The sequence below is a fragment of the Tasmannia lanceolata genome, unplaced genomic scaffold, assembly GCF_043159265.1.
Source record: "Tasmannia lanceolata isolate RefF3 unplaced genomic scaffold, GAP_Taslan_0.1 ptg000003l, whole genome shotgun sequence".
Classification (NCBI taxonomy): domain Eukaryota; kingdom Viridiplantae; phylum Streptophyta; class Magnoliopsida; order Canellales; family Winteraceae; genus Tasmannia; species Tasmannia lanceolata.
In genome coordinates, this window is record NW_027518680.1 from 6153923 (window position 1) to 6179371 (window position 25449).

The window sequence follows — 25449 nt, forward strand, 5'->3', positions numbered from 1 at the left end:
ACCCTATCAAACCAATGCTTTAGGATCCCAAATTTTGCCCCAAGGTAGGTTAGGGTCCCAGCTAGGTCCCCATAAAATTTCGTCGAAATCGGAGTGCGTTTGCCTAGCGAACGAGATGGGAGAGTGGCCGTAGTGTAAACCAGAAAAGGGGGGTGTTGATGGTTAAAGAGGGGCTGTACCATGAACCAAAAGGGGGTCAATATATCATTTACCTATAAAAGACAATCGAGCTTCTCATTTTGTCTCTCATGATTTTTTTTCTTTCTCGTCTTTAACAGAGAAAATCCCGATTCAAGAGAAAAACCAGTTCTCGCAAAACCTCTTCCATTTTTTCCGATCAACATCCGGCCAGCTCCCGTTCATCTTCTTCCTCGACCTAGCTCCAGCCGGATTCCGATCCAAGCGAGGACTCTCTCATTTTCGTTCAATCAGAGAGAGAAAGGGGAGAGATTTTCCGATCGAAATTTTCTATTTTCCGATCGTCTTTCTCGATTAATTCGGTTAGGATCCGGCAATACTCTGCCTCCGGTGAATCATTTTATAGCTACAGAGAGAGATTTCATTTTCCAGAGAGAGAGAGAGAGAGAGAGAGAGAGAGAGAGAGAGAGAGAAACCTCGTCAAACCCTAACTCCCTTCTGCTCCGATCATTTCCTCATCTTCTCCGGCATCTTCTTCGGCCGATCCTCCTTTTCCTTCGCCGGTCATCTTCTCCGGCAGTTTCCTTAGTTCCGATCCGATCCGATCAAATTCCGATCATTTCCCCTAGCCGATTCACCTTCTACAACAAGCATCTTGCAGAGAGAGAGAGAGAGAGAGAGAGAGAGAGAGAGAGTTAGGGTTTCATTTCCCCCTTCTTCTTCTCCGGTAAGGCTCCGATCTTCTTCTCCGGTAAGTCCTTGCCGGATTCCGGTTATTTTCCGATCAATCTTTATTCACAACAAGCTTTTATCCTTCCTCTGCTATATTTTTTTTTCTTTTTCCGGTGAATCCACCGGCGGATTCGAGCTCCGGCTGATCTACTTCCCTCAATCAAATCTTAGCTCCGGCCTTTAGCACCTGCAACTTAGATCCTTCACCTTTGATATCATTCCTGCTAGTTTTACCATTAGTAGAAACCCCAGATCTTATTCCTATTGCCAGGATTTTAATTCATCTAACCTGATCTGTTTAAAATTCTTACATCTAATCCTTGTCAATTCTAGCAAAGATGAGAAAATTCGCTAGATCTTTCATTTTTTCCGCCCTTCTTACTGGAATTATGCAGCTTTTCTTGCATTAAACCTTAGGTCTATCTGTTCAAGGCCGTGAGAGAAGTGAACATCATCCTTTTCAACTTATCTGTCAGTTCTTTTGGAAGACATTCCTTCAGGTAATCTTTTCATTTGCTCTGATTGATAATTTTGGTTATGTTAGTACATTGATCAATATGATTGAAGAATATGATATTTTAAGAGCAAATTCTTAATCGTTTTGTTCTATGATTTGATTATTTGTTTGGAAATGGGATGGAACAATTGAATTTTAGACTTGTTCTTATGGTAATTGTTGAAACTTATTAAGATCAGTGTTGTTATATGATGATTTAAGTTCAGGTTTGAAAATTTTATAGGTTTGAGTCTTAAAGATGAAATAAGAAATGCTTATTACTCTCTGGTGAGAGTTTTGTTTTTGGGCAAGTTGAGGTACAAGGGAGCTTTGCTTTAACATGTGAATATGTCTGTTTGAATTTATGACTGTCAGATCAAAATAGAATTTTCTTTTTCCTATGAAGGTCAAACATATATGACAAGGGCAAAATCCTTCTCCCTTTTTATTCTGGCTTTATGATCACTGTAGTAGATATCTAAAAGCTAAATGAATGTTTGGATAAAAGCATGGTGAGACTTATCCATGTCTTGACTTCTCATGTTTTGGTCCTTAGAGCTGTTAGTGCAAATGGCTTATTTACATAAGCATGTTGAGGAAATGAAAAGTAATTTGACCTTGTTTGATTTATCACTATTCTTGCTGGTTAAATAACTTGAGCTGTAAGTGGCTTACAAACAGGTTTGAATTTGTGCTAAGTTGGATAGCATTTGTTAGTATATGGCCTTCTTACAAATGTCACAAGCTATAATTCTTTAGACAGTCGTTGTATATAAAAAAAAAACTGAATAAAGAGTACTTTGAAATAAAATTTGAGAAAATTTTAATAAGGATTTCCAAAATTAAGCCTATAGTCCAGTATTTATAAATTTAATACTTCTCTTTCATACTAAGCTTTGTGTTAGGGTTCGAAGACGATAATAAATGGATTGTTCAGGTGAGATTATCTCAAAGCTTATTATATTCATTCCTTTTTATTTAAATAAATTGTTAATAGTAAGAAGGAGATCAGATGACTACTCTATTCGATATTATCGACATGAGTACTGTCTGATCTCAAGGCGGGATTAGAAATATTATCATGTGTATTTGATATCAGATGATTACTTTAGCATCATCTGATTTCATTGGAGTCCCCGTATTGGGGTTTGTGGTTGGTTTAGAAGTGTTTGATGTTGTTTTTTTACTTTATTAGGCTATCCAGCGGCTGGTCTGGACTAATTAATGTTGTTTATCATTTCATGATTGCTATAGATTGTGTATTTTATTATTAAAAATTCTTCTTTGCTTAGCACTTGATTTTTTTTATAAGAATAGAAATAGAATTTGCGATTATCTAGAATCCCCTTTTCTTGTAGGGCGATGAAGGCGCTAGCCTAAGCCCATCCTTAGGGGACTCGCTTAGTCCAAGTAGCACTCCTCTCATTTATTTAAAGATTTGTCCAAGTCTTTATGGTGTGTATCCCCTAGAAATTAGAAATCCATTCATTGCAAGGGCAATGAAAGAGTTCTCTAGAGCCCTCTCAGGGAGACAGGCTATGTCTCAGACAGAGAAAGTTGTATCCTTTAGAGACAAGCTTTGTCTCATTAGTGAGTCTATCCTTAGGAGACATGCCATGTCTCGTCAGCACCTCTCTTGGAGCTCATCTTTTTGTTTAGGAGTCTCACCCAATCTCATTTTTCTTCCTAAACCTCCTCTTTGTGCGTCTTTTGGTTTTGGGAGAACACCTTGCTCGGCTTGGCATCATACCCCGACCCTTATGGGTATTGGGTTGCACATTTGTTGCACCCTAGGGCTAGGTAGCTGTCCGGCCCGGCTGGTTGTTTTACCTTTGCCAAATATGCACAAGGTTTCTTTTTCCTTGTTACTTGTTGAGCTTTATCTTAGTTTGGTAGTTCACTAGCATAGGAATCCGTCCTTAGTCTAGAGAGTCAGTCCTCTTGTTCAGGAATCAAATCCTATCATCATAGGGGTTAGGATTTTATCCAACCTTTCATCAGATCATGTTCTTCTATCCTCTCTTGCAAGGTATAGGATGTTGTCCAACCCTTGCAGAGTCGTGTTTCTGTCTTTTTCCCCCGCAAAGCATAGGATGCTGTCCAACCTTTGCGGGATATCGGGAGTCTGTCCTCCCCTTATGATGATAGGATTTGTCCCCCTTTGAGTCAAAAACACTTAAAAACAACAAAAACATCTGAAAAACCAAAAATCTCAAAAATCTTGAGTCATTAGAAGTAGTTAGGAAATCTTTTCCGAACTACGTTGGCTTGATCCCTTTCAACAGGGTACGTAGTGCAGCTTGGGACCCACATCCCAGGTCCAGCCAAACCTTTAAAAATAAACATTTCAAATCTCCCAAAAATAAAAATAAAAACTTCAAAACCTTTTCAAAAAGATCTTCCCCTAGAGTTAGGAGTCTGTCCTAGCTATTTAGGGTGTTTTAAGAGTTGGATGTCTGTCTTGATTTGTTGATATGGTGTGTCCTGTCGCGTGAGTGTCCCTAGAGTTAGGAGGCCTCAAGTTGATCGGTTAGACACTTAGTCGAACCGATAGCTAGACTATGAAGCATATAGTCAGCCCATGGTTTTCATTAGGTTGCACAGCTTAGATACATATAGGATGTAGGGCCCACCTGCATTAGCGTAAGGCTAACCAACTTGCATTAGTTAGGGCATATAGAGAGTCCTGAAAATTACAATTCACTTGAATTTAAGCAATCATACAAAAAAGCTTTAAAAATCAGTTGAGTCTAATGGATCGAGTCTAGGATAGCGGTTCTAGATGGTTAGGCATAGTAGTTTGGAATAGGGCATCGAACTACGTTGACTCCGATTCTTCCCGAGGCTGGGATACGTAGAGCAGCTGGGATGGACGGCCATCTTGGTCCGAGTCAGGTCGCATTAGAGTTAGGACTCATTTTGTCCAGTCAGGTATAGAGTTGATTTATGTTGTATGTTTTTGCTGTGTTTTCTTACTTTCATGTACAGATCCTATACATTCAGCTGTGACATGCATGTGTTTGCACACCGGAACTTAGACACCCATTAGGCATGTCACTTATAACCTAGTTTTGCTTAGGTGACACATTTTTCATTTATTTTGTGTATGTGTTTAAATTTCATCTCTGAGACATGCATGATTAGGTAGACGTCTTCTCAGAGATATATGTTCCCATTTCATATGACTTTCGCTCAAAACTCTTCAAAATCAATAACAAATGGCATAAGAGACCACGTGCTTGCACTTGGGCGGATGAGGTGCTCTTCAGACCTTCCGAATTCGTAACCAGGCACGAACCCTCTTTTTATAATCTCTGGTTATCCGTTGCAACAGAGCATAGTATGGGATCCTTGGCCCACTTCCTTGGATGGCGACTCTTCTTTGTTTAAGGTACGCCTCGAATCTGGGCTAGTCCCCGAATCGAGAGGTATCTCACCTTTTATATCGCCACTCATGCTGTGAGAGGCACTTCTTTCGAGAGTTCCTTGGTAGAGCTCTCCATTCACGTGGATGATCCTGAGACTGACTCGCGTGGGGGCACACGTCCCCGCCGTCTCTCTCGGATCGGGGTCCACAGGCTGGCGACTCTGCTGGGGATAATTCTTGGAACATTGCCTAACTCTGTTAAAATGCCATTTGTTATTAATTTTGAAGAATTTTGAGCTAAAATCATTATAAATGGGAATTTAATAGCTTAGAATCCAGGGACACCAGATAGGTGTTTAAAACAAGGGATTCACACACTGCACAGCATACATCATTTTGTTCTTTATTTTCTTTTATTGATTTGCTTATTATTGGCTCCACGGGATAGATATAATGCGTGCCTCATGGGATATCACTATCCAGATGGTGCTGTTGTATCTATTACCAAGCTATGCGCCAGTGCTGCAGTCGTAAACACTCGGTGTACTTGTGTTTACAGCAGCCGGTGAGCAATGAAGCATACTGTATATAACACTCGGTGTACTTGTGTTATATACTTAAAGTATGGATCATATGCATAGTACCTGATATTGAGTCCGGAGCTCTACTTTCATTTTACATATATTATGTACTTGGATATATTTGTTGATTTAGTAAAACCCAATTAGGATCTGCATGTGCATACATATATACTGTATTCATATAAGGACGAACATGTGTTGCTTACACATGTTGGAACTTAGATTTAGGAGCTATGTCCTATCCTTAGATTATTGTAGCTCACCTTATGTGACTACATCGCAGTCCTAGTACACTCACATGTCTGTCTTGAGTCAAGTGTCTTGACTCTGCGGGACTATATTTAGGGCTGGTGCCCCTGGTTAGGATATATATGTATATATCTATATTTTGATTATTAGATTAGAGCCTACTCATTAGTGAGGCTTCCTTATCTAATCAAATTAGTCATATCAGTCCGTTCTTCGGATCTAGACCCAACCAGTGGCTTTTACTTGCCTTCTCATGGTCGTGGCCTATCTTTTGCTCTATTCATTGAGATTTTTGTCCATATATCTTTTGATTATAAAATTAGGACCTACTTTCTAGTAGAGATTCCTAGCTTGAATCAATCAGTCGTGTATATTCATCTCTCAGATCTAAACCTAGCTAGTGGCTTCTACTTGTCACACTCATAGCTATGGTTTATTCCTTGACCCAATGATGATAAGTATTACCTGTTTTCATCCTTTAAATTCAAACCTCATTTATCCATTCTTTTGTTGTGTTACTCAAATTACTGTTTGTCCTGTCTTAGATATGGTCGATAGCTTGTCTGCTGTCTCTATGACCATAGTCTATCATTATTGATCTTCTTGATCGTACATTTTTGTCGTCCACCTTTCAAATTTAGATCCGGTCTATTGATCTACTTTTGTCATTTTATGACCGTGGTCTCTTCCCTGAGTTTCTGATCATCTTTGATCATGGATGAAAAATTCAGTGTTGCCTATTGTATCTTTCTCCTATAATTGATTCTGATCTGATTATGTTCCACTTGTTTGATTGCGAGTTTATCTTGCTGACATTCATTCGAGTGTGTGTTCTTGCTGAGAGCCTTACTTTATCTTAAACCCAGTTGGCATACCCTTTTGTGATTAGCAGCTTTAGACCCTCTCTATATAGCTGTTATGCTGCCGAATTTTCTGCAAATACCTTGGGTTTGGTCGTTATCCTTTAGACTTGTTGACAAACTCTATGTGCTTATCTTACCACATCTCCTTGCATAGATGTTATGCTGCCGGATTTTATCCATGGGAGGATATATTCGTATCATCTTTTGTCTTAGCTTACATATGGCATTTTCATTCGATTACCCTATGCTGAACTATAGTGTTTGCCCATTCCATGGCAGGAGTCTGACCTTGTTGGCTTCACTCATTTGTAGTACATATTCCCATTCTACCTATACTTGAACCCATGGCGGGGAATGGAAATAATACCCTTGACACCAATGAGGTTATGAAGGCTATTCTGGCGCAGTTGGGCACCATTAATGAAGAGATAGCCCGTCTAAAAAATGATAAGAGTTCTACTTCTAAGGAGCATGCACCCCAGCATCCTTCAGTCATACCTCCTCCACCTCCTATGATGAGCAGACCAACAGTGTTTGCTGTTGAGGATGACTTCGAGGATGAGCAGTATGTAGAGGAGAATTGTCGCCCTCATCTGGAGAGAGCTGATAAAAGCAAAGGGATTGTAGACAGGTTGGATAAGCTAACCCTAGAAATGGAAAGCATGAAGTTCCAAGGCACTAAGAAGTTGAACATGTCTGACTTCATGATAGCCCCAGGTGTTGTTCTTCCTCCTAAGTTCACAGTACCTGATCTTGATAAGTATGATGGAACAGGGTGTCCCACAAGCCATTTGAAGTCTGTCATTCCTATTTTGCAACAGCATGGACTTTCTCCAGAGCAGATTGCCCTTGTATTCCCTCGATCTCTAGTCGGAACTGCAAAGAAATGGTTTTTGAGTCTAAAGTCTGATGAGATCAGAACTTTGGAAGACATTGCCAACAAGTTCGTGGAACAGTTTTCCATGGAAGAAGGAATAGACATAACCAAAAGGGATCTGAAAATGTTGAAACAGGGACATAATGAAACCTTCACTTCCTTCATCCGAAGATGGAGAAGGAAAGCAGCTCAGATGACCCACAGATTGTCCGATGAAGACCAGATCAAGATTGTGGTTAAGAATCTGTCTACACAGTACTACCATCATATGGCTATCCAATACTTTCTCGATTTTAATCATCTCATCAAGACAGGAACCCAAGTAGATGATGCACTGGCCAAAGGACTAAAGACAAGGACCTCAACTGATGTTAGAGACGGAAAGAGGACTATGATAGCAGCTAAAGAGGTCAGCAATGTGGAGACCTCTCGTCAACCTTTCAAGAAGGTGGCTCAGAAAGGAAACAAGCCTATTCAGAAGCCAAATAAAGAAATTCCTCCATTGCCGAAGAATCTTGAAAAAGCTTTGAGAGAATTGGTCGAAGTGGGTAAAATTGAACTTCCTGAACCTTCTCCTCCTCCAAATCCTCTTCCTAGCAACTTTTATGAACAAGACTTCTGTGAATATCATAGAGTTCATGGACATTCATCCAACAGTTGCCAAGCCTTGAAACATAAGATCCTAAAACTTATCAAAGATGGTAAGGTAGTTGTTGGAGAACCCGGTGCTACCAGAAAACCAGTGCAAAGATCAGTTGGCCCTTTACCGATGGTAGGAGCTATCTCTACGGATGAACCATTATTGGATCCTGCATCCCTTATTCGTCCTATCTCAGAAACACCACTTGTTTCATCAAACTCTCGACCAATGGAGGAATCATTTGAAAGGTTGGCCCTCATCAGAATGGAAAACTGGATGGTTAAGCTTTTTGGTCAGATGGCCATGTTAACTGAAGAAGTGAGGGAGATGAAAACTCAAATACGATATCTGTCCACCGGATATGATTCAGCTCCTAAGCAGTTTGCCGATATGGGTACTATGACAGAAGAAGCATCAGTTCAGAGTTTAATTCTTGACAGATATGTTGATTTGCATAGTGGGACCAAGCCTGTCATTGTTCCCAGTGAAGTTAAGAATGTTGGACCCTATCGTCAACCCTTTAAGAAGCCAATAATAGAAGTGGAAGAAAGGATGGGTCAGAGACTGAGGAGGGAATACGCTCAGCTGCCATGTTCTCAGGAAGTTATCATGAAGAAATGGGTCAGTGAAGGTCGTTTGACACTTTTAGATCCGAAGCTTCTTCCTAACCCGATCCCCAAACACTGGAGAAGAGATCAGTATTGCGAGTACCACGGAGGTATTGGTCATACAACAGAAAAGTTCATGGCATTGAAACATAAAATTCAGGACGAGATAGATGGAGATTCATCTATTCTTCCTGAACTCTATGCTTTCGTGAATTATGCACCGGTTAGACCCATTCAACCCTTCAAATGTCCCACCACATTTGCTTATGCCACCTCAGAGCAGGGAAATGAATCGAAAGGAAAAGGAAAGATGTCAGAATTTGAGCCTCCGAAGAATGTCAGGGCAGAGGGCATGATGCCACCAGCTGGTTTTCAAGGGCAGTTTGGGCAAGGTAGACAGAATTACATGGGACCGCCTCTTCCGAGATTCCTATACCAGAACCGAAACCACTAGCCGACAACATCATGGAGGAAGGCATGCTACTTGTGAACTTCAGTGCCTAGTCCTTGTCCATGTCCAAGTGTCATTGTTTCAAGTGAGGTGTTCCAAGTATCATGTTTCAAGATTTGACTTCTATCAAGTGTATACCAACTCTTGTGTTGAAAGTTGGTGAGTGATAGTGTCAATGTCAAAAAAAAAAAGAGTGTCATGTTTGTCAGTCTTTCTCATTTAGAGTCAGTGTTTTATTTTCTGTCAAGTCTGATATATAGCCCACTGAGGCGTGTTGAGAACTATTGATGTACTTGAAAATTTTCAATTCAATAAAGTTTGATTTCAATGTTATCAGTATTCTTATGATTCACTCTTGATCTAATGTTTAAAATAACTAAAGACACCCTTCTCGGATGAGAATGCAGACGAAATTCCCCTCGAGATCTGAAACATGATCAAACGAGAGGAAGAGCGTCGAGCATAGCCACTCAAAGAAGAAATCAAAGCTGTTGATAGTGGTATCGAAATCCGAAACTCGGGAAAGATGGATTGGAAAAACTTTATCTCCCGACGAAAGCGAGGAATTGATAAACCTGTTTATAGGGGTTTGAGGTAATCTTGCTTGATCCTATAAGGATAAACCGGGTGAACGCCTTGTGCAAAGCAAGACTCCATCGGCTTTAGATATCAGTTGTAAAGCAAAATTCAAGAGAGTGAAACATCAGACATCCAGTCGAGCTGATGAGAAATTTAGCGAAGACTTTCAGAAAATGAAGTCATCAATTCGAGCCTGAAAAGTGCACTTGAGTTCCATGTTTTCAATGAGGTTCCGATGTGGAATAATTCAAGAGTAAGGACATTGTTAATGTCTAAAAGCAAAAAAAAAGAGAGTAGAAGGAATGTGTTTCTAAGACAACTCTTTAGAAAAATCAAAGACCCAAGTGATGGAGTCTATGAGATAGATTGAATATCAGAATTGTCTCCAACATTTGGAGACTATCGAGAGCTGTATAACCCTTGAGCATAAATTCAAGATATTTGAGAAGCGCACAAATTCAAATGGAGCATCGTGGTTGAAGTCTTGCCCAAGAGTACCGCCAGACTCCTCGACAAAAATATTCAAAGCCGTTGAACCTTAAACATTCAAAAGCTTGTACATCAAAGCACCAGGAGGCCATCCTTGGACGTTTGAACCTTTATAGCCAAAATCCCAACGTTTAAAAAAAAATCCTTTTGTGAGCCCTTTGAGCTGTTAAAACCAAACAATTCTTTCAAACACATTATAAACCAGGGGCATCTTTTATGACTTTCGTCATAAAAGATAAGCAACCTGAACTACGTCATGACCTGATCCCCAACACTTTGGGGGTACGTAGGCAACCTGATCAACTCAGGTTCGGTCAAACCTTGGGGATAAAAGCTAAATCATCCCCCTTTCAAAATTTTGAAGCTAAAAAGCTAAATCATTCTTTGTTAAACCCCAAAGCGAACTACGCGGACATGATCCTCCATTTTTGGGGTACGTAGGTAGTCTGGCAAGACCAGATTCGGTCCAAATTCTTAGAACTTTAGATATCCAACCTTTTTGAACCCAAGCTTACCTGGAAAGTCCTTCTGGTGAAACAAGCAAAGGTTAAAGGCAAATAGAACAAAAACAGAAAGAAAAGAAAAGAATGAGAGTCTGAAGACCCACTAGGTTGAAAACCTGAAAGGGCGGCCTAGAGAAAAGAGATTCATGTATTTGCTAAGTCAAAGAGTTAGCTTATACAAAGAAAGGGTAGCGGTTTGCTAGATTAAAAACTCAAGAAGACAATCTAGTCGGCAGCAAGACTTCTAAAAAGTGAGCTGATAAGACATGGAAGGAGTTCCTCGATTATGGAGAACTCAAAGCAAGAATCAAGACAAGCGGTCTGCAAGACTGAAAACCTGGAAGACATCAGTTTGACTTCCTTGAAAGAAAGAGAATCAAAGAGTTGGAGAAGCAGTCTTCAAACAGGGCAGGATCCCAGAATCTGAGTAGTGTCAGCGAGACTTACTTTGATACCCTTTTAAACTAGGGGCATTAAAACTGAGCAATCCGAAGAGGGGTAATAACCATGACGGAAATACCGATGGAGGAAATTAGTGCCTCTTGACATGGTTTTCGAAATTACTCTGAGAGCGGTTCGCCTTACCCTAAAAAAATAATACATTGGATCTAAGGGTGAATCAAAAGTGAGTCGTCCCTTGAATCGTATAAATTTTCTTTGATCGAGTCATTCAAAGTTTATTCCTCATTCTTATCCATTTTTCTCTCAAGGTATAAAGTTCTCAAGGTCTAAAGTTGTCTGGCACTGGAAGAGCGAGAGTACACCTTCCAAAATGCGAAAAAAAAAATTCAAAGTGAATCCTGGTTGAAAATCAAAGAGGGGCAAGAGACATCTTGTTCAGACCTGCCAGAGACATCAAGGCTTTAAACAGTGAGCAGTGACAGAAGGAATTCTCAAACCCAGCCATTGTAGAGATTGTTCTTCCTATTTCAAAGAAAGAACCCATACAAATTCAAATTTCCCTTACCTATTCTGGTTCCGCTTTCTTAAGACTCTTGTCATGGAATCGCAACACACTAGGGGCATCTTTTATGACTTGCGTCATAAAAGATATCAAGCACACAAAAGGCAATCAGTGCCAATGTTTACAACAAATTGAGATAAGAGAGATGCGAGCATATCTCAAGCCAAATCTCTAAACTCTTCAAATGAGCCCTCTTTCTGAAAGACTCTTTCTAAAAAAGTCAATTTTCAAAGAAAATCAATTTCCGCAGCGGAGTCTAGAATTTGCTCCCGCAACCTTCAAAACCTCAGCAGAATGCTTTTCACTTGTCAAAGAAGGGCCAATACCCAAAACCCAGCAAGTTATCCGAGTCCAGTCCCAGCAAGGAACTCACACTCCCATTGTTCTCGGCAAGAGACAATCAATCTCTCAGTGGAATCAATCAAAATTTTCGCATCCAGAAGCAAAATTATTGTTTGTTACCTCCTAATAGTTAGTATGGAGATCAGCCTTTCCACAGGTGACAGGTCCATCTAACTGTTATTTTGGTGAAATCCTTTTCACAGGCCCGTCATACCTTTGATTCTCGTACTGTCTCATGTAGACTTCTGCTTGATCAAGATATTCTCGACCTTTCGGTTCATTCGCAACCAGGTCAATCTTTTGAGAATCTGTTTCATCATACCACCGAGAGTCTGTCTCATTATCTCATTGAGAGATTGTCTCATTATTCTATTGAGAGTCTGTCTCATTATTCTATTGAGAGTCTGTATCACCATTCCATTGAGAATCTGTCTCACCATTTCATTGAGCCTTTGACTCATTCGCAGTCTCGCTCGTATTTTCGACCTTTCGGTTCATTCGCAATCAGGTCAATCCTTTGAGCCTTTGACTCATTCGCAGTCTCGCTCGTATTTTCGACCTTTCGGTTCATTCGCAATCAGGTCAATCCTTTGAGCCTTGGACTCATTCGCAGTCTAGCTCGTATCCTCGACCTTTCGGTTCATTCGCAACCAGGTCAATCCTTTGAGCCTTTGACTCATTCGCAGTCTAGCTCATATCCTCGACCTTTCGGTTCATTCGCAACCAGGTCAATCCTCTGAGCCTTGGACTCATTCGCAGTCTAACTCATATCCTCGACTTTTAGGTTCATTCGCAACCAAGTCGATCCTTTAGTATTTGACTCATTCGCAGTCAAGCTTCTATCCTGAAGTTTTCGGTTAATCTGTAACCGAGTCAATCCTTTAACTTCTGATTCTGTCAGGTTATTACATTTTTGGTTCATTCGCAACCAAGTCATCGTTTCGACCTTTTCGGTTCATTCGCTACCGGGTCAATCCTCGACTTTCTGGTTCATTCGCAACCGAGTCGATCTCTGAGCTTTTTGACTTTCGCAGTCAAGTTTTTCGGTTAATCTGTAACCGAGTCAATCCTTTAACTTCTGATTCTGTCAGGTTATTACCTTTTTGGTTCATTCGTAATCGAGTCATCTCTTTGACTTCGGTTCGTTCGTAACTAAGTCATTATTCCGGCATTTTTGGTTCATTCGCAACCAGGCCCAAAATCTTAGACTCTTCGGCACGTTCGCGGCCAAGTTTCTCGCTGATTTCTTGATTCATTCACAATCAAGCTAATCTCTCCGACTTCAACTCACTCGCAATCGAGTCAATCTTCCAATTCTTAGCTCATTCGCAGCTAAAGTCATCGTTCCAGTTTTTTTTTTTGGTTCATCCGCAACTAAGCTAAAATCTTAGATTCTTCGGCTCATTCGCAATCAAGCTATTCTCCCTGACTCTGACTCATTCGCAATCGAGTCAACCCCTTTGTTTTTTTTTTTTTGCAACTAAGCAAATTTTTGACCTTCCGACTGATCTTTTGGTTCGTTCGCAACCGACCTAATATCCTTGATTTTCTGACTCTTTCGCAGTCAAGTCGATATCCCAGCTTTTTTTGGTTCAATCGCAACCATGCCAATATCTTTCCTGGCTCTCTCGCAACCAAATCAATCCTTTAAAAGTTTTGCAAGAGAGGCTATCTCATCCATATATCCATTGTTGAGTTATGAGTGGAGAGAGGCTATCTCACCAGCGTTTGCGGAGTCAGAGTCCGGTGAAAGGCTATTTCACCGTGTTATCTTCGTAAATATCATTTTCAAAACCAAAAATCAAAATTTGATTTGCTTCTTTTTCGGGTCGGCCAAAATGGTTTGTCTGTTCAGCTTTGACATTCGCGTGACAAGCACGCTCTGCCAAAGAGGGGCATCTGTAGACACCCCATTTTGACCGTACCCTAAACCTTCCAAGTTTGAGCAAAACCCTATCAAACCAATGCTTTAGGATCCCAAATTTTTCCCCAAGGTAGGTTAGGGTCCCAGCTAGGTCCCCATAAAATTTCGTCGAAATCGGAGTGCGTTTGCCTAGCGAACGAGATGGGAGAGTGGCCGTAGTGTAAACCAGAAAAGGGGGGTGTTGATGGTTAAAGAGGGGCTGTACCATGAACCAAAAGGGGGTCAATATATCATTTACCTATAAAAGACAATCGAGCTTCTCATTTTGTCTCTCATGATTTTTTTTCTTTCTCGTCTTTAACAGAGAAAATCCCGATTCAAGAGAAAAACCAGTTCTCGCAAAACCTCTTCCATTTTTTCCGATCAACATCCGGCCAGCTCCCGTTCATCTTCTTCCTCGACCTAGCTCCAGCTGGATTCCGATCCAAGCGAAGACTCTCTCATTTTCGTTCAATCAGAGAGAGAAAGGGGAGAGATTTTCCGATCGAAATTTTCTATTTTCCGATCGTCTTTCTCGATTAATTCGGTTAGGATCCGGCAATACTCTGCCTCCGGTGAATCATTTTATAGCTACAGAGAGAGATTTCATTTTCCAGAGAGAGAGAGAGAGAGAGAGAGAGAAACCTCGTCAAACCCTAACTCCCTTCTGCTCCGATCATTTCCTCATCTTCTCCGGCATCTTCTTCGGCCGATCCTCCTTTTCCTTCGCTGGTCATCTTCTCCGGCAGTTTCCTTAGTTCCGATCCGATCCGATCAAATTCCGGTCATTTCCCCTAGCCGATTCACCTTCTACAACAAGCATCTTGCAGAGAGAGAGAGAGAGAGAGAGAGAGAGTTAGGGTTTCATTTCCCCCTTCTTCTTCTCCGGTAAGGCTCCGATCTTCTTCTCCGGTAAGTCCTTGCCGGATTCCGGTTATTTTCCGATCAATCTTTATTCACAACAAGCTTTTCTCCTTCCTCTGCTATTTTTTTTTCTTTTTCCGGTGAATCCACCGGCGGATTCGAGCTCCGGCTGATCTACTTCCCTCAATCAAATCTTAGCTCCGGCCTTTAGCACCTGCAACTTAGATCCTTCACCTTTGATATCATTCCTGCTAGTTTTACCATTAGTAGAAACCCCAGATCTTATTCCTATTGCCAGGATTTTAATTCATCTAACCTGATCTGTTTAAAATTCTTACATCTAATCCTTGTCAATTCTAGCAAAGATGAGAAAATTCGCTGGATCTTTCATTTTTTCCGCCCTTCTTACTGGAATTATGCAGCTTTTCTTGCATTAAACCTTAGGTCTATCTGTTCAAGGCCGTGAGAGAAGTGAACATCATCCTTTTCAACTTATCTGTCAGTTCTTTTGGAAGACATTCCTTCAGGTAATCTTTTCATTTGCTCTGATTGATAATTTTGGTTATGTTAGTACATTGATCAATATGATTGAAGAATATGATATTTTAAGAGCAAATTCTTAATCGTTTTGTTCTATGATTTGATTATTTGTTTGGAAATGGGATGGAACAATTGAATTTTAGACTTGTTCTTATGGTAATTGTTGAAACTTATTAAGATCAGTGTTGTTATATGATGATTTAAGTTCAGGTTTGAAAATTTTATAGGTTTGAGTCTTAAAGATGAAATAAGAAATGCTTATTACTCTCTGGTGAGAGTTTTGTTTTTGGGCAAGTTGAGGTACAAGGGAGCTTTGCTTTAACATGTGAATATGTCTGTTTGAATTTATGACTGTCAGATCAAAATAGAATTTTCTTTTTCCTATGAAGGTCAAACATATATGACAAGGGCAAAATCCTTCTCCCTTTTTATTCTGGCTTTATGATCACTGTAGTAGATATCTAAAAGCTAAATGAATGTTTGGATAAAAGCATGGTGAGACTTATCCATGTCTTGACTTCTCATGTTTTGGTCCTTAGAGCTGTTAGTGCAAATGGCTTATTTACATAAGCATGTTGAGGAAATGAAAAGTAATTTGACCTTGTTTGATTTATCACTATTCTTGCTGGTTAAATAACTTGAGCTGTAAGTGGCTTACAAACAGGTTTGAATTTGTGCTAAGTTGGATAGCATTTGTTAGTATATGGCCTTCTTACAAATGTCACAAGCTATAATTCTTTAGACAGTCGTTGTATATAAAAAAAAAACTGAATAAAGAGTACTTTGAAATAAAATTTGAGAAAATTTCGATAAGGATTTCCAAAATTAAGCCTATAGTCCAGTATTTATAAATTTAATACTTCTCTTTCATACTAAGCTTTGTGTTAGGGTTCGAAGACGGTAATAAATGGATTGTTCAGGTGAGATTATCTCAAAGCTTATTATATTCATTCCTTTTTATTTAAATAAATTGTTAATAGTAAGAAGGAGATCAGATGACTACTCTATTCGATATTATCGACATGAGTACTGTCTGATCTCAAGGCGGGATTAGAAATATTATCATGTGTATTTGATATCAGATGATTACTTTAGCATCATCTGATTTCATTGGAGTCCCCGTATTGGGGTATGTGGTTGGTTTAGAAGTGTTTGATGTTGTTTTTTTACTTTATTAGGCTATCCAGCGGCTGGTCTGGACTAATTAATGTTGTTTATCATTTCATGATTGCTATAGATTATGTATTTTATTATTGAAAATTCTTCTTTGCTTAGCACTTGATTTTTTTTATAAGAATAGAAATAGAATTTGCGATTATCTAGAATCCCCTTTTCTTGTAGGGCGATGAAGGCGCTAGCCTAAGCCCATCCTTAGGGGACTCGCTTAGTCCAAGTAGCACTCCTCTCATTTATTTAAAGATTTGTCCAAGTCTTTATGGTGTGTATCCCCTAGAAATTAGAAATCCATTCATTGCAAGGGCAATGAAAGAGTTCTCTAGAGCCCTCTCAGGGAGACAGGCTATGTCTCAGACAGAGAAAGTTGTATCCTTTAGAGACAAGCTTTGTCTCATTAGTGAGTCTATCCTTAGGAGACATGCCATGTCTCGTCAGCACCTCTCTTGGAGCTCATCTTTTTGTTTAGGAGTCTCACCCAATCTCATTTTTCTTCCTAAACCTCCTCTTTGTGCGTCTTTTGGTTTTGGGAGAACACCTTGCTCGGCTTGGCATCATACCCCGACCCTTATGGGTATTGGGTTGCACATTTGTTGCACCCTAGGGCTAGGTAGCTGTCCGGCCCGGCTGGTTGTTTTACCTTTGCCAAATATGCACAAGGTTTCTTTTTCCTTGTTACTTGTTGAGCTTTATCTTAGTTTGGTAGTTCACTAGCATAGGAATCCGTCCTTAGTCTAGAGAGTCAGTCCTCTTGTTCAGGAATCAAATCCTATCATCATAGGGGTTAGGATTTTATCCAACCTTTCATCAGATCATGTTCTTCTATCCTCTCTTGCAAGGTATAGGATGCTGTCCAACCCTTGCAGAGTCGTGTTTCTGTCTTTTTCTCCCGCAAAGCATAGGATGCTGTCCAACCTTTGCGGGATATCGGGAGTCTGTCCTCCCCTTATGATGATAGGATTTGTCCCCCTTTGAGTCAAAAACACTTAAAAACAACAAAAACATCTGAAAAACCAAAAATCTCAAAAATCTTGAGTCATTAGAAGTAGTTAGGAAATCTGTTCCGAACTACGTTGGCTTGATCCCTTTCAACAGGGTACGTAGTGCAGCTTGGGACCCACATCCCAGGTCCAGCCAAACCTTTAAAAATAAACATTTCAAATCTCCCAAAAATAAAATAAAAAACTTCAAAACCTTTTCAAAAAGATCTTCCCCTAGAGTTAGGAGTCTGTCCTAGCTATTTAGGGTGTTTTAAGAGTTGGATGTCTGTCTTGATTTGTTGATATGGTGTGTCCTGTCGCGTGAGTGTCCCTAGAGTTAGGAGGCCTCAAGTTGATCGGTTAGACACTTAGTCGAACCGATAGCTAGACTAGGAAGCATATAGTCAGCCCATGGTTTTCATTAGGTTGCACAGCCTAGATACATATAGGATGTAAGGCCCACCTGCATTAGCGTAAGGCTAACCAACTTGCATTAGTTAGGGCATATAGAGAGTCCTGAAAATTACAATTCACTTGAATTTAAGCAATCATACAAAAAAGCTTTAAAAATCAGTTGAGTCTAATGGATCGAGTCTAGGATAGCGGTTCTAGATGGTTAGGCATAGTAGTTTGGAATAGGGCATCGAACTACGTTGACTCCGATTCTTCCCGAGGCTGGGATACGTAGAGCAGCTGGGATGGACGGCCATCTTGGTCCGAGTCAGGTCGCATTAGAGTTAGGACTCATTTTGTCCAGTCAGGTATAGAGTTGATTTGTGTTGTATGTTTTTGCTGTGTTTTCTTACTTTCATGTACAGATCCTATACATTCAGCTGTGACATGCATGTGTTTGCACACCGGAACTTAGACACCCATTAGGCATGTCACTTATAACCTAGTTTTGCTTAGGTGACACATTTTTCATTTATTTTGTGTATGTGTTTAAATTTCATCTCTGAGACATGCATGATTAGGTAGACGTCTTCTCAGAGATATATGTTCCCATTTCATATGACTTTCGCTCAAAACTCTTCAAAATCAATAACAAATGGCATAAGAGACCAGGTGCTTGCACTTGGGCGGATGAGGTGCTCTTCAGACCTTCCGAATTCGTAACCAGGCACGAACCCTCTTTTTATAATCTCTGGTTATCCGTTGCAACAGAGCATAGTATGGGATCCTTGGCCCACTTCCTTGGATGGCGACTCTTCTTTGTTTAAGGTACGCCTCGAATCTGGGCTAGTCCCCGAATCGAGAGGTATCTCACCTTTTATATCGCCACTCATGCTGTGAGAGGCACTTCTTTCGAGAGTTCCTTGGTAGAGCTCTCCATTCACGTGGATGATCCTGAGACTGACTCGCGTGGGGGCACACGTCCCCGCCGTCTCTCTCGGATCGGGGTCCACAGTGGGTTTCAAGGATTTGTGAGATGGAAGATGAAGGTGAAGGATGAGATAGTTTGAGAAAAGGGTTTGGATGACAAGGGTAGCGGTGGAGGTGAAGGGAGGGTGATTGGCCGACGGCTCGTGGTGGTGGTGATGGGTAAAGCTCGGCTGGGTTTTGGCGGTTGGGATTTGTAGGTGGAGAAATGGGCAAAAATGGGGAGGGGAAGATGATGAGATGGGTTTGCTAAAATAGGTTGAAGATGGTCGGCGGCAAGGTGGAGATGGAGGTGGCGATGTTAGGGTGGAGATGTGGGTGTCGGTTGGAGAAGTGACCGGAGGTGACAGAGGTGGCCGGCCGGAGAGGATCTCGAGAAGAAAATCCCCAAAATCCCTTTCTCCCTCTCTGGTTTTGCTTTTTTTTTTTTCAGAAAAATCCCCCGATCTCCTCTGCAAATGGGCGTTTTTCTCCTTAATTTCTGAAAATCTCAGATCCAGATCTGAGATTTTTCTCTCAAAACCTCCTTCTTCTTCTCCCTTTCTCTCTCGAAAAATCCTCCACGAAAATGAATCGCCCTTTTCTACAAAAAAATTATATATTTGCCTCCTTTTTCAATGGACAACCCCCTTTAAGATGATTCACCCCCCCCTTTCTACATCTGTACTGCGCACATTCTCTCGGCTCGTTGGCTAGGTGAACACGCTCAGATCATGACGAAACTTTTCAGGGACTTATGGGAGACCTTAAGCTACCCCAGGGTTTAATTTGAAATCTCAACTCACTGATTTGACGAGGCCTTGCCCAAACGACACGAACTTAGGTCTGGTCAAAATGGGGTGTCTACACGTATGCACAAACCCGTGCATTTCCAAGAAGTGAATCTTCATTCTCTGTAATCAACATTTTCACATCGGTTGCTTCGTTCAGCATCTTTGTCACTCCAATTCATCTCAGTATAATAGTTTTGTGTGGTGGTTCTGTTTAAAAGAATGATATGGTGCTATTTTTGCTTTGTGTAGTGGGTGCATAGACTAGAGTGTTTCATTTCTCTTCTTTTTCTTTTTATTTATTATTATTGTTGTTGTTGTTTTCTTTATTTGTTTGGCAAGCTTCAAAGTTGACATAGATATTCCATACACAACACCAGCACCTAAGTCTTGCTTATGAAGCTCTGTTTCTATAGCATTTGGTTTCATGTGATAGTTTTCATGTCAAGATTTGTGAAGTATTTGATAAAAGTTTTGTCTTTTGGTTTTACTCAAAATCAATACTATCTTAAAAAATCCATGTTTCTCCCAACATTTCTCAATTTTTTTTTGTTAGTCGATACACTTGATTGTGGTTATAGCATGCAGGCCACCTGTTTGATATAAGTTCTGCAAGACAACAATCTATGTTATCATTTTTTGGGTGCCGGGGTTAGTCTTTTGTCGATGTAATATTTATCTTTTATTAACAAGGATTTGCTAATGTATTTAAGTGGTTTCCTTTTGTAAGTGTATGAGAATGTTATTGACTTTTATTAAATTACTGGAGTGACTTGGGTTTGTGGAGATAGGGCTGCAACTCGGGTCGGGTTTTGGAGAACCCAACCCTACCCAAGAAATATCTTGGGTCGGGTCGGGTCGGGTCGGGTCGGGTTTTTTTCCGGAAAACCCACGATTCCCAAACCCGGCCCTACCCATGATAAATCTCGGGTCGGGTCGGGTTTTTTCACGTTGACGCAAATTTTTAAGGAAAATTCTTGTTTGGCAAGGCAACTCAACTCATAGAAGCAGAAATTACACTCACATTACACTTGAATCAAACAATGATGGAATTACACTCACATTACACTTGAATCAAACAATGTTGTAATTACAATCAAACAATGCTGAATCAAACACTTGAATCAACTCAACTCATAGAAGCAGAAATTACACTCACATACAATAACAGTGGGTGCATGTGTTTTCACTTTTAACTTTTAACTAACAATAGAAAAAAATGTACATACTATAACTTATGTAACTTGGGTCGGGTCGGGTCGGGCCCCTTCAAACCCGGCTCGACCCGAGATTCATGCGGGCTTTTGAATGCTCAACCCGGCTCGACCCAAAACCCATGAAACCTGAACCCAACCCAAGCTATTTTCGGGTCGGGTCGATGCGGGTTGGGTAAAACCCGGCTCGAGTTGCAGCCCTATGTGGAGATGTGGCTTTATGCTTTTAGGTATGGTGTTGCACTCTTTCAAGCTTTTTAAAATGTGTTTACCACTTGCTATCATTGTCATGTGTGTGTATAACTCTTTCCTCAGTTGTGGCTATAAGCTGAACTCCTAAGAAGTACAGTGCATGACAAAATGTAAGAAATTTTTAACACTAAAAATATGAAGTAATGAAGATGATGAATAAGTGAATAACAAGAAAGCGGCTCATGCCCATTTGTGATGAGGCAGCAAATGAGTGTCATCTAATCAAGCTGAGATTAGATAAAACAAATTGTAAAATGCCAAGAGATTGCCAAAAAACATCCATATGTCAAACACAACCATAAAGCTCAAATTAAAAATGATCAAATGAAGTGAAATGTACCCAAGTTATAGGAAAAGGAGTTCAAAGATCAGTAAGATTTGAAAGAAGCATGGCAAAACCCATAAGATTTTCAGAAGCAGAAGGCATGAAAATCGGAAATATGGAAAAAACAAGAGGAGGGTTGCGCGGGGGGATAGAAGAAGGGAAGGGAACATGATATGTTATTTTTTAGTGGAAATTAACCATGCGAAAATAGAACTACTGTCCAACCCATTCGGACACGAGCTCAGAAGACCGAAACAACAGATAATAGAAATACACAATCATTTAATTTCCCAATAGCTAGGTGGACAAAAAATCAATTAAGCCCAAAATTTTACCCATTATAAGAAAGGGTGGTTCTTTTAAAAAAAAAACCATAGGACAGAGGGATGGTCCTCTAGATAGTGTATAAGTCAAATATTCTTATTTTCGCTTTGGACACCCCAAAACTAATATGGTAGCTTTCCTTTCTGTTGTTCTGTTTTCCTTTCTGTTGTACATGTGGACAAAGAGAATATAAAAGGTAGTAAAACTAAGCATTGCTTATACCTGTTGTGTACGGTCTCTGAGATTGCAGGCCTATCGCTCTGGTAAGAGGAGAAGAAGGTAGAAGAGGTGAGGGTTTCGATGAGAGAAAAACAAGATGACCCGAGAGGGTTGACGTTATAAATAGAGGAGAGAGAGAGGGAACGTAAAAGATCTTCTTTCTACATATTTTCTTTTGGGATATGATATTTTCACCCCTCTACACTACTTATTCGCCCCCTGGTAACGTGATTTTGACGTCAAAAAGCGTTAAAGTTGCCTACTGTTCGGGGGCGAATGCGCACTGCAGAGGAGGTGGAAATATCATCTCCCTTTCCTTTTTTTCTATTTATTTTCTTTAATTTCTCGTTTACCCAACGCGATAATGTTTTTAATTTCTCATTTCAGCTCCCACATCAAATGGGCCTAAATTTTACACCCAATTTTAATTTTTTTTAAAAAAAGAGGAATGATAGTTGCAAGGGCCATCTTTATGCAAGGGCTAAAGAAGGGCCCTAAAATAGATCCCCGTCATTCTTAAAGTGCAACGACTTTAAAATCGACGTGATCTATTCAAGGGCCCTTCTCCGGCCCTGGCATAAAGACGGCCCTTGCATCTATCATTCCTCCTTAAAAATTAAGCCTAAATTTTGCTTTATGCCCATGTAGGAGACTCCGTGAAAATGGCTTCACTTTTAAGAGAAGTCAAACAAAAATACATTTCCTTCTCAAGAATGAGTGAAAAATGAAGCCACTTTTTTGGAAACGATAGAACAAATGGGGTGGAAATGCTCGGTAAAGGGGTGGAAATATCATTTCCTTTTCAAGAGGTGTAGGAATGCTGAAAAATGTGTGCAAATATCAATTTCCAAATAAAAATATCTCAATGGTGTCTCTTTTGCCGGTAAAGTCGATGATATATTGTGGTGAATTCTTTGTTATTTCTCGTGGACCTTGGTGGGTCCCACGATAAGGGAAAATTTTGTGGCTCTGCGCGGCCCAGGAGGCCCCTTTTTAATTAGCGGCGGGCAATCAAGATTCAAAGTCTTCTTATGCTATTCTCCTTGCCTACCATTTGCATACCTTTCCTGGGCATCTATTTAGTATTATTTACACCCCTTTTCGTTTCAAACTTCCCCAGCTTGAAATTCTTATTATTTGGCAAAATCAATCACGTGAACCTTCTTCGGAGCCGTAGGTAGGATCAACCGGTCAACGAAAATCGAAACTAAATCCATGGATTAAGTATCTCATCTCATGATCGAGACAGTCCATGTTTGCTTCAATTTAGTATCTCAACTCATGATCCAGACCGTTTATGTTTGCTCAGACCATCATGTCTCTTTAGGGGTTGTTTGGATAGTGGATTTTAGAATCCAGGTTTTAGTTTGAACGCGGTGCAAAATTTTGGATTTTACAATCCATTATCATGGATTTTAAGTAAGAAATCCATGTTTTAAAAATCGCTCCCCCATCCTGAGATTTAAACTTGGAGACACGGGATGATCTCCTACTCTCTAGCTTGACAGAAAGAAGGGCGATAAATCAAAAAACGATGGACGGTCTCCTTCTCTCGCCTCCCATACAGGATTTTGAGGAAATCCAAGATTCTAAAATCCGCTTATTGGCCGTTTAGATAAAGCCGATTTTAGAATCTAGGTTTTTAGTTTGAAAACGGTGTAAAAGAGGGTTATGATCAAGCTGTTGTTTGCTGTCCTGACAGCGTTTCTTGGATTTTAAGTGAGAAATTCAGGTTTTAAAAATCTCTCATGCATCGTGAGATTTCTAAAACCTGGAAATATGGGACGATCTGCTACTCTCTTGGTGACGGAAAGAAGGGTTATAAGTCAAAAATGAGTTAAAAACGACGGCTGGTCCGCTTTTTCTCTTGTCTCTTACTTACAATTTTGAAGAAATCCTGGATTCTAAAATCCGCGTTTCCAAACGGCCCCTTAATGTTCAGAGAATAAGGAGGCGGACTCCTTAGACTATGTATGGATTGCCAGAATTGACATCTCTACTGAGTTGGGCGCCTTGAATTAAATCTGATTCAGGTTCAAAATATTTTGTGTGACTCAGATGCAGCTGCCCGGCCCAGCCAGTTATTTAAGTGATTCGGTCTGGTTCGGAATAGTTGTATAAGACGTTGTATAAGGGGTTTAGGACTTATTTCACATTCTTGTCTTTGGAAAGAGAGTTGAGAGCTCAAAAGGGGGGGAAATGGTGTACACTGGTTTCTTCGCGGGTTTAGGGCGAGATACCGGTTTTCACTTGTAATCATGGTTTTAAATTTCGGTTTCAGTAACAATTTCAGACCCCACTAAAATCTGAAATTTTAGCGAAATCCGAAATTTCAGCTAAAATTTTGTAATCTTTATATATATATATATATATATATATATATATATATATATATATATATATAGAGAGAGAGAGAGAGAGAGAGAGAGAGAGAGAAAACGGTTCCTACACACATGTAGATAAGTTATCTATACACTAGCTTAAAATACAGTGGGGGCCACATTATTTGGGTGATCCAAACCATTCATTTTTAAGGCCCTCTCATAGATAGGGTGTCCACAAAAAATCAGATCCATAGGATCATCCTAACCATTCGAACTTTGGAGGCAAAAAACGAACTAATTTGTGAAGGTTTAAAGACATCCATTTTACCTCCACAAATCGTAGGGTTGGGATGATCCTATGGATCTGATTTTTTGTAGACACCCTATCTATGTGAGGGCCTTTAAAATGGATGGCTTGGATCACCCAAACAATGTGGGCCCCCACTAGGGGTGGACATGGTTCGAGTCTAACCCGAAGAACCGAACCGAACCGGCCTATTTGGTTTGGTTCGGTTTGGTTCTAAATTTTTGTGGTTCGGTTCCGGTTCCATTTTTTGGGAACCGACATTAGCCGGTTCGGTTCTTGGTTTGGGGTCTTGGGACCCAGAACCGAACCGAACCGGTCCGGTTCACAGTTCTTTATATTTAAAAAAAGTAACATTTAACAAAATTTTTAGAAAGGGCAGTGATGTTCCCTCCCAGACGGATAAAATCACCCACCCCCTTCACCTCTTTATTTTAACGTTTTGACTTTTTCATTTTTACCGAATAAAAAACTAATAAAGGTTTTAACTTTTAACTTACGTAAAGGGAGGAGAAAATTTGAAACCCTAGATTGCTATTTGCTAAAGAGGTGAAAAGAAAACCCTACATCTCATCTCTCTTTGTCTCCCTTCCCATGTCTCTGCCTTCAACTATTCAAGCATTAAGATTTAAAGAGAAGAAGAACAAGAAAGCCCACTGCTTTTTTCTCTTTCATTGCAAGGTATGGATTTTTTCTATTTCTTTTATGTTTTTTTTCTCACAAAAAACGTGAAAGGGGTGATTACTTGGGCCTATTTGTTTTGGATTTTGAAAATCGAATGTGATTCGGTTCGGTTGTGACTTGTGAGCCCTACGATTATTTGGGCCCTGTTATCATTGGATTTTGAGAATCAAATGTGAGTCCTTTAATCAGTTCAAAAGAACAGGGCCTAAAGATTATGAATAGGGCCTTTAATCAAACGAACAGGGCCTTAATCAAACGAAGATTTTTGGATGCCGAGAAGATTTACTTGGGCCCTGTTATTTTTGGTTGCCGAG

The 25449-nt window shown here is 40.2% G+C and overlaps 1 protein-coding gene across 1 annotated transcript in view; it reads right to left on the reverse strand.

Moving 5' to 3' along the window:
- LOC143860548 (ADP,ATP carrier protein 1, mitochondrial-like) overlaps window positions 1-21971 on the reverse strand; it is a 34030-nt gene extending 12059 nt beyond the window's left edge. The window contains exon 1 of the mRNA XM_077371241.1: window positions 21827-21971. The gene's annotated coding sequence lies outside the window, so the exon portion shown is untranslated. The remainder of the gene's footprint in view (window positions 1-21826) is intronic.
- Between the last annotated feature and the right edge of the window lie 3478 nt (window positions 21972-25449).